This window comes from Gymnoscopelus microlampas (assembly GCF_963454915.1).
Source record: "Gymnoscopelus microlampas genome assembly, chromosome: 15".
Taxonomy (NCBI): Eukaryota; Metazoa; Chordata; class Actinopteri; order Myctophiformes; family Myctophidae; genus Gymnoscopelus; species Gymnoscopelus microlampas.
The window spans coordinates 49,548,878-49,562,077 of record NC_139952.1 but is presented as its reverse complement, the minus strand read 5'-3'; positions in this window follow the sequence as shown (position 1 = coordinate 49,562,077).

Here is a 13,200-nt window from a genome sequence, read left to right as displayed (position 1 = left end):
AAATTGAAAAAAAAAAAGAAAAAAAAAAATTGAAAAAAAAAATTGAAAAAAAAAATTGAAAAAAAAATTGAAAAGAAAAATGAAAAAGAATTTGAAAAAAAATGTTTTTGCAAGATTTTTCAAAAATAGCAGATCTACAAGCTCATAGCGCGGCACTCGGTGCCGCGCTATGAGCTTGTATATCTGCTATTTTTGAATAGCCAAAGAAATCTAAAGTGACACAGATGCGTTCCAGGTCTCAATGGGTTAACTGATTGTGGGCAAAGCGAGCAAACAGCCGCGGTGCCACAGAGTGCCAGATCCACACATTCTGCAGAGAGCAGCGCTCCTATCAGAACGGACCCAAAATGTGCCGTTTTGTTTCCCTGTCTGCTGCCTGGCATTGGCCCCCACACACACACACACACACACACACACACACACACAACCAGATTAATGCATTGAGACCGGGAACCGCATCTGTGTGTCATTTTAAGATTTATTTGGGCTATTCAAAAATAGCAGATCTATAAGCTCGTAGCGTGGCACCGAGTGAGCTTGTAGATCTGCTATTTTTTTGAAAAATTGTGGAAGTTTTTTTTTCAAATCTTTGAATATATATATATATATATGTTTCAAAGCGAACATTTTTAACTCCTATCTGTGCTCCTGCAGGGGTCCCTGGAACAACGTATTTTGTGATGGGGGGTCCGCGACCAAATACATATCATTTTTGGTGGTCCTTGACATGGAAAAGTTGGAGCACCACTGATATAGCAACACACTGTGGACCCCCATCTCAAAATGTGTGTGTTCCAGGGACCCCCACCAGAAGCAAAGATTTGAGTTACAAATGTTCACACTTTAGAAATATATATATAATCAAAGATTTGCACAACATTTTCATGATTTTTCAAAAATAGCAGATCTACAAGCTCATAGCGCGGCACTCGGTGCCGCGCTATGAGCTTGTAGATCTGCTATTTTTGAATAGCCCAAAGGACACAGATGCGTTCCCGGGCTTGGTGGATTAAACAACAGCTCTGTTTTATGTTCACATGTGAGACATTTAACTGATGCTGTTCCTCCAAGTGTTAATGAGGGTGAGACTATGAGACAATGAATCCTCCATTCTACCATCATCACCTGCCTGGGCGGGCGGCCCAGTATAGCTTTACTACTGAGAGAGAGAGAGAGAGAGAGAGAGAGAGAGAGAGAGAGAGAGAGAGAGAGAGAGAGAGAGAGAGAGAGAGAGAGAGAGAGAGAGAGAGAGAGAGAGAGAGAGAGAGAGAGTCCACATGAAGACAGAGAAACACACTGGCTCATAGAGAATGTTGTTGATTAGAACAACATGGCTGTTGATTAAATACTTGTAAATACGTTATTATTGAAACAAACGCATGAGACAGTAGACTGACAACACAGAGCAGTGCTACGGACCTGATGTCTGTCTGTCTGTCTGTCTGTCTGTCTGTCTGCTTTAATATAAGTCTGTCTGTCTGTCTGTTTTAACTTAAGTCTGTCTGTCTGTCTGTCTGTCTGTTTTAACTTAAGTCTGTCTGTCTGTCTGTCTGTCTGTCTGTCTGTCTGTCTGTCTGTCTGTCTGTTTTAACTTAAGTCTGTCTGTCTGTCTGTCTGTCTGTTTTAACTTAAGTCTGTCTGTCTGTCTGTCTGTCTGTCTGTCTGTCTGTCTGTTTTAACTTAAGTCTGTCTGTCTGTCTGTCTGTCTGTCTGTCTGTCTGTCTGTCTGTCTGTCTGTCTGTCTGTCTGTCTGTCTGTCTGTCTGTCTGTTTGCTTTAACATAAGTCTGTCTGTCTGTCTGTCTGTCTGTCTGTCTGTCTGTCTGTTTGCTTTAACATAAGTCTGTCTGTCTGTCTGTCTGTCTGTCTGTCTGTCTGTCTGTCTGTTTGTTTTACCGTCTGTCTGTCTGTCTGTCTGTCTGTCTGTCTGTCTGTCTGTCTGTCTGTCTGTCTGTCTGTCTGTCTGTTTGTCTGTCTGTTTTACCGTCTGTCTGTCTGTCTGTCTGTCTGTCTGTTTGTTTTACCGTCTGTCTGTCTGTCTGTCTGTCTGTCTGTCTGTCTGTCTGTCTGTCTGTCTGTCTGTCTGTCTGTTTGCTTTAACATAAGTCTGTCTGTCTGTCTGTCTGTCTGTCTGTCTGTCTGTCTGTTTGCTTTAACATAAGTCTGTCTGTCTGTCTGTCTGTCTGTCTGTCTGTCTGTCTGTCTGTCTGTTTGTTTTACCGTCTGTCTGTCTGTCTGTCTGTCTGTCTGTCTGTCTGTCTGTCTGTCTGTCTGTCTGTCTGTCTGTCTGTCTGTCTGTCTGTCTGTCTGTCTGTTTGTCTGTCTGTTTTACCGTCTGTCTGTCTGTCTGTCTGTCCGTCTGTTTGCTTTAATTTGCTACTCTGAGGGCAGTTTCTCAATGCTGGTCTCAGGGCAGTTTATAGCCTTCTAAAGGTATATAGATGCAACAATGTTAATTTGCTGCTCTGAGGGCACTTTCTCAATGCTACTCTCAGGGCAGTTTAACTTAAATTTGTCTGTCTGTCTGTCTGTCTGTCTGTCTGTCCGTCAAGCCAATCTACAAGCTCATGTGCTGTGAATTTTGCAGATTTGCAGTGCAAGAAACCAACCAGCACTCAACTAAGAGCAAACCAGGCATACTTCTAACCCTAACCCCTAAATCTGAATGTCTAATCCTAACCTACCCTAAATCTGAATGTCTAATCCTAACCCTACCCTACCCTAAATCTGAATGTCTAATCCTAACCCCTGAATCTGAATGTCTAACCGTAACCCCTGATTCTGAATGTCTAATCCTAACCCCTGAATCTGAATGTCTAATCCTAACCCCTGAATCTGAATGTCTAACCCTAACCCCTGAATCTGAATGTCTAATCCTAACCCCTGAATCTGAATGTCTAATCATAACCCCTGAATATGAATGTCTAATCCTAACCCCTGAATCTGAATGTCTAATCCTAACCTGAATCTTTTCCCATTTCTCTTGTGAGGACTAGGACAATATTGTCCTCACAATGTATATTTCTGAAATTCTACTATACTTAGACACACACACACACACACAGACACAGACACACACACACACACACACACACACACACACACACACACACACACACACACACACACACACACACACACACACACACACACACACACACACACACACACACACACACACACACACACACACACACACACACACACACACACACAGCTCCTCTGCTCTCACGATCCATTGACTCACAGAAGAAGAAGAAGACAGAGATAACTTAGAGTGGGGCCGGGCGGTGGGCTTTAACCACTCTAAAAGTCTTCCTTCCTTTTTTATATATGAAAAAGAGGAAAAATGAATCACAAAATGAAAAAAATAAAAAAAACTAACATCTTAATTTTAGATTTGGGGGGCGACTTTGAAGACTTGTGCCTCCCAGACAGCGAGGAGGTGATTAGCATATGTCTCTCTCCACAGCAGAGCTCCTGAATACATTTATTTCAGAGGGATGTACATACATTAGGAACGCTCACATTAACCCTTTAGCACCTGTGAGTCACGCATCTGTGTCACTGTTTCATTGAGCTAAAACGCATTATTTTACACTTTGGCTAATTAAAAAATAGCAGATCTACAAGCTCATAGCGCGGCACCGAGTGCCGCGCTATGAGCTTGTAGATCTGCTATTTTTGAAAAATCATGAAAATGTGTGCAAATCTTTGAATATATATTCTTATAAAGCAAACACTTTTAACTCAAATTGTTGCTTCTGGGGGGTCCCTGGAGCAACATATTTTGATGGGGGTCGGCGGCCAAATACATATAATTTTGGGGGTCCTTGACATGAAAAAGTTTGAGAACCACTGATATAGAAACATACGTTTTTCAGAAAACTGTTGGGATTTAGAAGACATTTTTCTAATGGGCTTCAGGTCTTAATGGGTTAACCCTTTAGCACCTGAGGCCCGTTCTACAAGATGCCTTCTAAACCAGTAGTTCTTGCACTTCTTCGTGTCAAGGACCCCCCCGCCCCCCCCCCCCAAATGATATGTATTTGGCCACGGAACCCCCACCCCCAGGGGCGGCCATAGCTGAGTGGTTAGTGAGCCCGCCTAGGGAGCCAGAGGCCCTGGTTGCCCCAGGTTCGATTCCAGGCCAGGCCAGCATATGTGTTCGATGAAATGAAATTTGTCCCTGAGCAAGACTCTTAACCCCTAATTGCTCACAGGTTCTCATTGGAAACAAGACCGCAAGGACTTTCATGAACGACCTGTTAAAAGGAATTATCCTTATCCCCCCAACATCTGGAAATGTTTTGTGTTCCAGGGACCCCCCAGAAGAGAAGATTTATGTGTGTGTCAAAATTATTCAAAATTATTTTTCAAGATTTTTCAAAAAAAATCTTGAAAAAAATATCAGATGTAGAGCAGTGGTTCTCAAACATTTTCATGTCAAGGACCCCCAGAAATGATATGTATTTGGCCGCGGACCCCCATCTCAAAATATTTAGTTCCAGGGACCCCCAGAAGCAAAGATTTGAGTAAAAAAAAAATGCTTTACGCGTATATATATATATTCAAAGATTTGCACGATTTTTCAAAAATAGCAGATCTACAAGCTCATAGCACGGCACTATGAGCTTGTAGATCTGCTATTAAGTATAACATATGGTTGTTAAAATGATTGTGACGCCATATGAACTAGTTTTTGCCAACGATGTACAGTATACATGACAGGGTGTGAGCTTGTAGATCTGCTATTTTGAGAACCACTGTTCTAAATCCTAAGAGTTTTCTGAAAAAGAAAAAAAAACAGATTTGCTAAAATCTTAAAACGACACAGTTTATGCGTTCCCGGTGTGAAGGGGTTAACGGCGGGCGCCTCTCTCCGCCTGCGCGCTGGAAGGCTGCGTCTGATTGATGTCCCCTGTTTGCCGCGTAGCGTACCTGACAGGGACATTAGCGTTACGGATGGGGACAGGTGACGTTGTCACCGCCATCCGTCTCTCTCTGGGCTCTGACAACACCAAGTCATCAAGAAAGAGGTGGAAGATACTATTATAGTACTCTGATCTTTTTACTTAAAGGAGAATTTCGACCTAAAGGCGTTTTCCTAACTTGATTTGAAGTTGTTACCTCATGATAAGAGTGGTCCAGGACCCCCCCAGTTCATAACGAGCCAAGTTCTCCATTTCGGACCCCCCCCCCCACAGCTCAGAATGGCCTTCGTTAGTTTCTTGTCTAAATCCGCTTATTTCCGTCGCTCGAAAATAGTTTTTTCTTGTATATATCTGTCGTGTGTGGACCGTCTGTTGTCGGTGCTATGCTAATGCTACGCGGACGCCGCCATTACTGTTTACGAATCTGATTTACTGAAATCACGTTTGAAATCTCGTCTCGCGAAAGTATCGCGAGACGAGAATGGAGAACTTCGCTCGTTATGAACTGGGGGGTCCTGGACCACTCTTATCATGAGGTAACAACCTCAAATCAAGCTAGGAAAACGCCTATAGGGCAAAATGCTCCTTTAACAACAGGGGTCTTCAACGTTTTTCAGTCCAAGGACTCCTTAGCTGAGAGAAAGAGATGAAGTAGGGAACCTCCCACTATATATTACGGTATTTAAAATTGTGTTGCAGATTAAACTTTCTCATAGATTTCATAGATGGCTTCATAGACTTAATGACAGACACTGTCATGTTGGATTCATGTTCATGTGTATTTTCAGACATTTGACCACTTTAAACCGTTGATATTTAAACGACTGGGCCTTTCGCTCTGTACTCGGTCTGCTCTTTTTTTTTGCCTTCTACACCAAACCACTTTGCTGAGAATAGCCGATCTACAAGCTCACAAAGCATTGCACTGCGAGGCTTTGTGAGCTGGTAGATCTGCTATTTTTGGCTAAAGCTCTCCTCAGAAAAGAGACGGCTAGGTTTCAAGTTGTTAATTCAATGTAAAAAAAATTAAACATTTATTTTGCGTTATCCTTTTAGCTTAGCATTTTGACTGTACATTATTACATTACAGTCATTTAGCAGACACTTTTATCCAAAGCGACTTACAATAAGTGTATTCAACATAGGTAGGGAACAAAACTACTAATCACCAGAACCATTAAGTGCATTCTCTTCTAAAACAAGCAACAAGAGTATACCTCGCACTAAGGTAAAAGTGCTATATATCAGCTACCTACTGTCTTAAACAGATGAGACAAAGTAGGAAAATCAAATGAGCACGAGATAAAACAAAAAAGTGTATCGACTAAACAAGATCCAATGAAACAATAAAATAAGAGTTTCGTACAACTAGTTAACATCAAGTAGGCAAGGCGAAGAGGAAGGGTAATGTTTCCTGAAGAGGAAACACTGTACTACCTGTACTAACATACCTGTACCTATCCATGTTAATGAAGTATTCAATCAATCAATCAATGTGACCAAAGTATTGGCGACAAAAAATACCCGTCTGGCGTACGCTTTTAGCGCCGGGATTTGGAAAGAGATCAAACGGCGTACGATTGCCTCGTCAGCATCAAAGACAACGGTCTTCGCTGCTTGATGAGGAATGACAATTCAATAATGTTTAACACGTTTAAATGTGTCCCCGGTGCACAGCTCAATTACCCCCCCCCCCCCACCCCCCCACCCCCCCGATGTAAGGTTCTTGGGTCCGTGCCCAGACGGCGAGTAGATTTAGATTTATGGCGTCATGTGAGTTTATGAGTAATTCATGACCTATTATGCTTTATGATTGCCATCACTTTCTGGCACTAAATACAGTTGACACTAAAATGACACCGTGGAACAAAATGACAGCTTGAAAGATCAGCACTGATAAACTCCCAAAAGGTCAACTACTATTTCTGTCAGACAACCTTCAGTGGAAGACACGGGATGCTAATGACCGAGTTCCTATTGGTCTCTTTCATCGTTAACCCATTAAGACTGGGAACGCATATCTGTGTCATTTTAGATTTTTAGCCATAACCATTATTTTATACTTTAGGCTATTCAAAAATAGCAGATCTACAAGCTCATGAGCTTGTAGATCTGCTATTTCTTTTTTTTTTATCGTGAACATTTTTGCAAATTTTAATATGTAGTACCTAAAGCAAACATTTGTAACTCAAATCTTTGCTTCTGGGGGATTCTACAAATGTCTTCTAAATCATAACAGTTTTTTTTTTTTAAACTTATGTTGCTATAATATCAGTGGTTCTCAAACTTTTTTCATCTCAAGGACCATCCAAAATGATATGTATATGTCCGCGGAAATATGTTGTTCCAGGGACCCCCAGAAGCAAAGATTTGAGTTATTCAAAGAGTTGCACACATTTTTACGATTTACTCTTCAAAAATAGCAGATCTACAAGCTCGTGAGCTTGTAGATCTGGTATTTTTGAATGGCCAAGAAATCTTTAAATCACACACAGATGCATTCCCGGTCTTAATGGGTTAAATGAAACCAGAAAAAAATAAAAACTGTGTTCTAAGAGAGAAACCGGATTCAGAGCCCGACCGCAAAACTGGATTTCTTTGTGACCGATGTCGATACGGATATGAGGGAGTGATAAAGGCCCATATGATGGAGATATCGACATGGATATAAGGGTCTGTCTCTGACACAATGTATTACAGCCTAATGGAGGTTTCCAGTGGTGGAAGAGGTACTCACATGTTTTACTTGAGTAAAAGTATCAACACCACAATGTAGAAATACTCTGTTACAAGTAAAAGTCTGGTATTCAGAATTTACTTTAGTAAAAGTACACAATTATTGGCATCAAAATATACTTAAAGTATCAAAAGTAAGAATACTCATTATGCAGAATGTCCCATTACAAGTTTTCAAAATCTTTTGAAAATAGCAGATCTACAAGCTCACAATGTGTCGCATCGCGACACATTGTGACATGTTGCAACATGTTGGCTATTTTTTTAAATAGCCAACATATATATAGAGCTTAAGTGCTTAATGTATGTTTTGTAATAAAAATCTAAATCGGCAAACTAGTAACTAACGTTTTCCAATAATTGTAGTGGAGTAAAAGCACAATATTTTCCTCTGAGATGTAGTGGAGTAGAAGTAAAAGTATTGAAAATTGGAAATGCTCCACTACAGTAAAAAATACCTCAAAATTGTACTTAAGTACAGTACTTCAGTAAATGTACTTGGTTACTTTACACCACTGGAAGTGTCATATCTTAACAAAAGAAGTCTTTGATCCCGTGAAATTGCCTTTTTTTGCTTTTGCATTAATTTGCTTGATTCTTTTTGTTATTTTTACTTGACTTCATCAGTTTGTCAGTGTTTCTAATTAGCAACAATACATCGTCACTGTAAGACATAAACCTTGTATCTCCATATTTCAACTGCTTATGTTTTTTTCATAAATTAATGTCCTATGCTTCATCACACAAGAGTGTTGCACAAAAGTAGTCTAGTGAGCTTGTAGATCGGCTAGTTTCCCTATTTCTTTTTATAATAATAAAAAAGGAATGGTTTTGGAAATACAAGGTTTCCACCCGACAGACAATATTCATTTGATTTGAAAAAAACAACAACACAAAAAAACCAAGGAAGATGATTAATCAAATGCACTTCATAATGTGTGTGTGTGTGTGTGTGTGTGTGTGTGTGTGTGTGTGTGTGTGTGCGTGCGTGTGCGCGTGTGAATGCATGCGCGTGTGTCTTTATTTGTGACAGGAAAGGAGGAGCTGTTCCCTCTGTAGGAATGTGACTGTTTATTTATTGAGTCAAACAACGGCTCAGATAAACTCTACACACCACTGTGTAATACCAGAGCTTTATACAGGGGAGGAGGGGAGAGGGCGAGAGAGGGGGGCGAGAGACACAGAGAGAGAGAGAGAGAGAGAGAGAGAGAGAGAGAGAGAGAGAGAGAGAGAGAGAGAGAGAGAGAGAGAGAGAGAGGTGGGAGGGAGAATGGAGAGGCATGGGGGAAGTGAGAGAGAGAGAGAGAGAGAGAGAGAGAGAGAGAGAGAGAGAGAGAGAGAGAGAGAGAGAGAGAGAGAGAGAGAGAGAGAGAGAGAGAGAGAGAGAGAGAGGGGGAGGGAGAATGGAGAGGCATGGGGGAAGTGAGAGAGAGAGAGAGAGAGAGAGAGAGAGAGAGAGAGAGAGAATGAGAGAGAGAGAGAGAGAGAGAGAGAGAGAGAGAGAGAGAGAGAGAGAGTGAGAGAGAGAGAGAGAGAGAGAGAGAGAGAGAGAGAGATAGAGGTGGGAGGGAGAATGGAGAGGCATGGGGGAAGAGAGAGAGAGAGAGAGAGAGAGAGAGAGAGAGAGAGAGAGAGAGAGAGAGAGAGAGAGAGAGAGAGAGAGAGAGAGAGAATTGGGGGCCCAAACATCCAAGGTTAATTTAGTGAGAGGAGAGAAAGCTGCAGCCAGCAGATAAGACCATCCCTGCAAATGAGTTCTGCCTGCCTGGATTACAGCTAAATTTATGCAACTTTTCCTTATCCTTTCACAGGCTCTCTCTGAAGTAGCATAATTAACCCGCTTAGACCGGGAACGCGTCTGTGTCGCCTTTTTTTTAGATTTCTTTGGGCTTTTCAAAAAATAGCAGATCTGCTATTTTTTGGAAAAATCCTGAAAATTTGTGCAAACATTTGTAACTCAAATCTTTTGCTTCTGGGGGATTCTACCAATGCGTTTCTAGATACTAGCAGTTTTTCTGAAAAACTTATGTTTCTATATCAGTGATTCTCAAACTTTTTCTTGTCAAGGACCCCCCAAATTATATGTATTTGGCCGTGGACCCCCATCTCAAAATATGTTTTTTCCAGGGACCCCCCTAGAAACAAAGATTGTTTTAAGCGAACATTTAATGTTCGCTTAAAAAATGATATAAATTCAAAGATTTGCCAAAAATGACAGGATTTTTCAAAAAATAGCAGATCTACAAGCTCATAGCGCGGCACTCAGTGCCGCGCTATGAGCTTGTAGATCTGCTATTTTTGAATAGCCCAAAGTATAAAATAACGGCTAAAGTGGTTACACACGGATGCGTGTCCCGGGGTCTTAATGGGTTAACTTGCGCACATAAAAATGTGCACATTTTCTGCATGGCATGGCGGTAACATTCCTCATTTTACTGCTTTGATATAGTTTTTTTTTTTCCCCTCCTTCCCTCTTCTTCTTTCTCCCCCACTTCCTCGCCTATTCATTCATAAAGGTACTCTACACCCCCCCCCACTCCCCCCACACACACACCCCCTCCTCAAGTTTTGTAGATTTGTCATTGTAATGGTCCAACAAGACCAGTGTTTAATCGTTGTAATTATTTAACCCGCTCAGTCCGGGAACGCATCCGTGTGTCATTTTAACATGTATTTGAGCTATTCAAAAAAATAGCAGATCTACAAGCTCATAGAGCTATTTTAGAAACATCGTGAAAATGTGTTCTTTGAATGTACATTTTTAGAGGGCACATTTTTGACTCAAATCTTTCAAAGCCCTATTGCAAAATATTTTGAGATGGGGGTCCGCAGTCAAATACATATAATTTTGGAAAAAGTTTTGGACATGAAAAAGTTTAAGAATCACTGATATAGAAACATACGTTTTTCAAAAAAAAAATATAGGATTTAGAAGACATTTGTACAATGCCCCAGACGCAAATATTTGAGTAAAATAATTTCACTTACAAATAATACAATTTTTTTTTTTTTTGCAGATCTACAAGCTCATAGTGCGGCACTCTGTGCCGCACTATGAGCTTGTATATCTGCTATTTTTTTTAATATAGCCAAAGAAATCTAAAAATGCCACAGATTTGTTCCCGGTCTTAAAGGGTTAATGGCTATAAAAATCTGTGCTGTCATCACATTCCGCGCAGTGGTACAGCTCCTTCCCGGATAAGAGCGTCTGCCAGACGTCCTAAAAAATGTTAAAATTGTGTCCATACCAGGGGAAAATAAATAGGTAGATTCTATTCTATTAGGTTCAAGTATTGTATACGATATGTACGGTGAGATACAGCAAGAGCAAATCCTGTTACATAGCTAACAGACCATTACAGTATACAGACTAGGCCTGTCCCCGGACTAAGGATTTCTATAGTCCAATCTGATTGGCCGAATGTTGCCTATAGTCGACTAATAGTCGACTAATGCAATTTTCTTTTGTTGCATGATTGGACTGAGAGATTGGCAGTCTGCCAAATCTCTCAGTCGAATCATGCAAAAAAGATGTTATGCAATAGAGGAACATTCCATTTGGACTGTAGGGGTGCTTAATGTCTGATTTACTTTCTTGGTTTCTCCCAATAAATCATGATGTATATCCTATTTTTGGCAAACAATTAGTTAATTAATATAACAAATTAGGCCAATCTCTCAGTCATAATTCGACTAAGAGATTGGCAGTCGACTCAGACTCCCCTCGACTGATTAGTCGACTATTCGAATAATCGAGGTCAGGCCTAATAATACAGGCTATCTTTATATATATATCCATATCACACGCATGCATTGAGTACGGAAAATAGCCGATCTACAAGCCCGCTGCCCGTCGAGACAAGACGTGGAAGAGTGGCTTGGAGAGTCCAGACAGCCAGGAGAGGATATAGGAACCTTCAAAGCAAAAAGCTGCGTATGCAAATAACAGCTTAAGCTGCACTTGAGGACAGAAGTGTTGTTTATTATTAACAAAGACCCTCTTTTTCTTCCCATCATCATCGTCATCGTCATCGTCATCACCACGCCGAAGGCTGCTCTGTTTATCCGTCCACCCCACACCCAGTAGTGGAAAAAGTACTCATTTTACACTCTCAAGAGTTAAAGAGGTGGTGCCATAGTTTTGCACTTTTTCTGTTTTTCATGTGTCTATGAGGTTGATAGAACTTCATTAATCCCCCTGGTGGTGTTTATATGGTGTTTTATGTCTTCTCTGACTATTTTGAGTTTCTACCTGTAGGCTGAAACCTTGAGGGTCAAACGTGCCAATAGAAAAACAGCGCTTTAGTGACATAGTAAAAACATACCCTCCCCCTCATTATCATAACACAACAGGTGTGGGCATGAGGAGGCGGAGGGACTAGGACAGGTGGGTGGTGCTAAGGTGTTGGAGGAGGTGCTAAGGTGAGAACCAGGTATACTTAATGAACTGGAGGCGTGTCCACATAAAAACATAATTTTAACACTTTCTGTATACTTTTTTGAAAAAAATCTCCCTCCTAGTATAACCATAATACCTGATGATTATGGTTTAGGGGGGGGGGGGGGGGGGGATCACTGAAAATCACGGCACCCCGTCTTTAAGTAAAAGTATCAATACTGCAACGTAATACTCTGTTACAAGTAAAAGTGCGGAATTCAAAATTTACTTGAAAAGTACAAAAGTATTGGTATCAAAATGTACTTAAAGTACCAAAAGTTGAAAGTCACAACTTCGGAGGGAGAGAAATCCAATCACAACTGAGCGGTACCAGACCAAATCTGCAGAGGGCATTTTTTTTTTCCTTTTTCGCAATGGCAGATTGGTCTGGTTTCCAGGCTAATACCACCCATCTGAGTCAGACTGTGTGTCTAATGCCATGGTTCTCAAAGTGGGGTCCGGGGACCCCCAGGGGTACTTGAGGGGGTTCCAGGGGGTACCCAGCAAAATGTGTAAATATAGCATCAGAATAATTTTAACCTTTTATACCATGGCTATTCAAAAATAGCAGATCTACAAGCTCATAGCGCGGCACCGAGTGCCGCGCTATGAGCTTGTAGATCTGCTATTTTTGAAAAATCTTGAAAATTTGTGCAAATCTTTGAATATTTGTTTTTTAAAGCAAACATTTGTAACTCAAATCTTTGCTTCTGGGGGGTCCCTGAAACAAAATATTTTTAGATGGGGGTCCGCGGCCAAATACATATCATTTTGGGGGTCCTTGACATGAAAAAGTTTGAGAACCACTGGTCTAATGTACCTCTGCCCACGACATCATGTACATTAAAGTATAACCATCACCACCTAGACTATTGTCTCTGACTCCTCCTGCCTCATCCTCCTGACTGATCCACAAAGACAGTATTATTAAAGAAGAGAGTCACACCTTTTTTTCCTTTTTGTTACATTTCTTCGTGGCAAATTTCACAATGGCCGACTTTATCTGGATCAATATGTGCGGCTATCTCTCCCCTGATAAAGAGCTCTGCTGAGAGACTGTTTATCTGCCCACTGTCTGGACTGTCTAACATTT